Genomic DNA, 4,458 nt, shown 5'->3' on the forward strand with positions numbered 1-4,458 from the left:
AGCGCTTGTTGGGAGGCAACCCAATGTTATCTAATTATATTTATTTATTTTCCATTGTTATTTTATGTTTTCTTTAGGTTGATGATCATGTGAAGTCACAAAAACTACTGAAAAATAAAAAACAGAATGAAAAATAGAATGAAAAATAGAACACTCTAGAGGAAGAGCTTACTGGCGTTTAAACACCAATAAGGAGCATCTGGCTGGCGTTTAATGCCAGAACAGAGCATGAAACTGGCGTTAAACGCCAGAAAGAAGCAGCAGTCTGGCGTTTAAATGCCAGGATTGCACCCAGAGGAAAGCTGGCGTTAAACGCCAGAAACAAGCTCCATTTGGACGTTTAACGCCAGAAACAAGCTCCATTTGGGCGTTTAACGCCAGAAACAAGCATGGAGCTGGCGTTTAACGCCAGAAACAAGCATGGAAGTGGCGTTAAACGCCAGAATTGCACAATAAGGGCGTTTTACACGCCTAATTGAGGCAGGGATGTTAAGTCCTTGGCCCCACTTGATCTGTGGGCCCCACAGGATCTCCTCAGGATCTATGGACCCCACAGGATCCCCACCTAACCCTATTCTCTCCTCTTCACACCTTTTCACAACTCTCTTCCCCAAATGCCCTTCACCAATCACTTCCATCTTCTCTTCCCCATAAACCCCACCTACCTTCAAATTCAAAATATTTTCCCTCCCAAACCCAACCCTAAATGGCCGAACCCTAAACCCCTCCACACCTCTATATAAACCCCTCATTCCTTCTTCTATTTCACACAACACAACCTTCTCTTCTTCCACTTGGCCGAAACCTACTCTCTCTCCCTCTCCTCTATTTCTCTTCTTCTTCTACTACTTTCTTTCTTCTTTTGCTCGGGGACGAGCAAACATTTTAAGTTTGGTGTGGTAAAAGCATAGCTTTTTGTTTTTCCATAATCATCAATGGCACCTAAGGCCAGAGAAACCTCAAGAAAGAGGAAAGGGAAGGCAATTGCTTCCACCTCTGAGCCATGGGAGATGGAGAGATTCATCTCAAAGGTCCATCAAGACCACTTCTATGAAGTTGTGGCCAAGAAGAAAGTGATCCCGGAGGTTCCTTTCAAGCTCAAAAAGAATGAGTATCCGGAGATCCGACTTGAAATCCAAAGAAGAGGTTGGGAAGTTCTCACCAACCCCATTCAACAAGTCGGGATCCTAATGATTCAAGAGTTCTATGCAAACGCATGGATCACTAGGAACCATGATCAAAGTGTGAACCCGAATCCAAAGCATTGGCTTACTATGGTTCGGGGGAAATACTTAGATTTCAGCCCGGAAAATGTAAGGCTGGCGTTAAACTTGCCAATGATGGAAGAGAACGCACGCCCCTACACAAGAAGGGTCAACTTTGATCAAAGGTTGGACCAAGTCCTCATAGACATATGTGAGGAAGGAGCTCAATGGAAAATTGACTCAAGAGCACCATTGGTTCTTCAAGAAGAGGAAGACACCACCCTCACTAAGGTGGACTCATTCCTTAATCTCCTTGTTTATTTATTTTCCTGTTTTTTGATTTTTGAGCTTTATGTTTTATTTATGTTTGTGTCTTTACTATATGATCACTAGTGTCTAAGTGTTTATGCCTTAAAGTTATGAATATGAATCCACCACCTCTCTTAAATGAAAACTGTTTTAATTACAAAAGAACAAGAAGTACATGGTTTCGAATTCATCCTTGAAACTAGTTTAATTATTTTGATGTGGTGGCAACACTTTTTGTTTTCTGAATGAATGCTTGAACAGTGCATATGTCTTTTGAAGTTGATGTTTATGAATGTTAAATATGTTGGCTCTTGAAGAATAAGGACAAAGGAGAAATGTTATTTGATAATCTGAAAAATCATAAAAATGATTCTTGAAGCAAGAAAAAGCAGTGAATACAAAAGCTTGCAGAAAAAAATGGCGAAAAAAATATAGAAAGAAAAAAAAAGAAAAGAAAAAGCAAGCAGAAAAAGCCAAAAGCTCTTTAAACTAAAAGGCAAAAGCAAAAAGCCAATATCCCTTAAAACCAAAAGGCAAGGGTAATAAAAAGGATCCAAGGCTTTGAGAATCAGTGGATAGGAGGGCCTAAAGGAATAAAATCCTGGCCTAAGCGGCTAAACCAAGCTGTCCCTAACCATGTGCTTGTGGCGTGAAGGTGTCAAGTGAAAACTTGAGACTGAGCGGTTAAAGTCAAGGTCCAAAGCAAAAAAGAGTGTGCTTAAGAACCCTGGACACCTCTAATTGGAGACTTTAGCAAAGCTGAGTCATAATCTAAAAAGGTTCACCCAGTTATGTGTCTGTGGCATTTATGTATCCGGTGGTAATACTGGAAAACAAAGTTCTTAGAGCCACGGCCAAGACTCATAAAGTAGCTGTGTTCAAGAATCAACATACTGAACTAGGAGAATCAATAACACTATCTGAATTCTAAGTTCCTATAGATGCCAATCATTCTGAACCTCAATGGATAAAGTGAGATACCAAAACTATTCAAGAGGCAAAAAGCTACAAGTCCCGCTCATCTGATTGGAGCTAAGTTTTATTGATATTTTGGAATTTATAGTATATTCTCTTCTTTTTATCCTATTTGATTTTCAGTTGCTTGGGGACAAGCAACAATTTAAGTTTGGTGTTGTGATGAGCGGATAATTTATACGCTTTTTGGCATTATTTTTACATAGTTTTTAGTATGATTTAGTTAGTTTTTAGTATATTTTTATTAGTTTTTAATTAAAATTCACATTTATGGACTTTACTATGAGTTTGTGTGTTTTTCTGTGATTTCAGGTATTTTCTGGCTGAAATTGAGGGACTTGAGCAAAAGTCAGATTCAGAGGTTGAAGAAGGACTGCAGATGCTGTTGGATTCTGACCTCCCTGCACTCAAAATAGATTTTCTGGAGCTACAGAACTCCAAATGGTACGCTCTCAATTGCGTTGGAAAGTAGAAATCCAGGGCTTTCCAGCAATATATAATAGTCTATACTTTGACCGATTTTAAACGACGTAAACTGGCGTTGAACGCCAGTTCCATGCTGCATTCTGGAGTCAAACGCCAGAAACAAGTTGCAAAGTGGAGTTAAACGCCAGAAACAGGTTACAAAGTGGCGTTCAACTCCAAGAGAAGCCTCTACACGTGTAAAGCTCAATGCTCAGCCCAAGCACACACCAAGTGGGCCCCGGAAGTGGATTTCTGCATTATTTACTCATTTCTGTAAACCCTAGTAACTAGTTTAGCATAAATAGGACTTTTTACTATTGTATTTACATCTTTAGTTTCATCTTTAGATCAAATTTGGGGGGCTGGCCTCTCGGCCATGCCTGAACCTTTATCACTTATGTATTTTCAACGGTAGAGTTTCTACACACCATAGATTAAGGTGTGGAGCTCTGCTGTTCCTCATGAATTAATACAAAGTACTACTGTTTTTCTATTCAATTCAAGCTTATTCCTATTCTAAGATATCCATTCGCACCCAAGAATATGATGAATGTGATGATTATGTGACGCTCATCATCATTCTCACTTATGAACGCGTGCCTGACAAACACTTCCGTTCTACATGTAAACAAGCTAGAATGAATATCTCTTAGATATCTAATACAGAGGACCGAGTCTGAGATATTAGAATCTTTGTAGTATAAGTTAGAACCCATGGATGGCCATTCTTGAGATCCGGAAAGTCTAAACCTTGTCTGTGGTATTCCGAGTAGGATCTGGGAAGGGATGGCTGTGACGAGCTTCAAACTCGCGAGTGCTGGGCGTAGTGACAGACGCAAAAGGATAGTAAATCCTATTCAGTATGATCGAGAACCGACAGATGATTAGCCATGCAGTGACAGCGCATTGGACCATTTTCACAGAGAGGATGGGATGTAGCCATTGACAACGGTGATGCCCTACATAAAGCTTGCCATGGAAAGGAGTAGGAATGGTTGGATGAAGACAGCAGGAAAGCAGAGGTTCAGAGGAACGAAAGCATCTCTATACGCTTATCTGAAATTCTCACTAATGAATTACATAAGTATCTCTATCCTATTTTAATTATCTTTTAGTACACTATAATCTCTTAATACATTTGAATCCGCCTGACTGAGATTTACAAGGTGACCATAGCTTGCTTCAAGCCGACAATCTTCGTGGGATCGACCCTTACTCACGTAAGGTTTATTACTTGGACGACCCAGTGCACTTGCTGGTTAGTTGTGCGAAGTTGTGATAAAGAATTAAGATTATGAACGTGCGTATAAAGTTTTCAGCGCCGTTACCAAGGAATGGAACCGTCACGATTTCTGCGCACCAATCATGTGTCTGTAAACTCAGTCACGCTTCACGCATACAGTCTTTATATGGTGTGATGATTTGTATGGTGATTGTGTTGTAGTCTCTAGATCTTAAGTTGTTAGTTTATGGTTTAGTGCATAGATTCATGGTTTACATTAAT

This window comes from Arachis ipaensis, chromosome B4 (assembly GCF_059453495.1).
Source record: "Arachis ipaensis isolate K30076 ecotype BB chromosome B4, ASM5945349v1, whole genome shotgun sequence".
Lineage (NCBI taxonomy): Eukaryota > Viridiplantae > Streptophyta > Magnoliopsida > Fabales > Fabaceae > Arachis > Arachis ipaensis.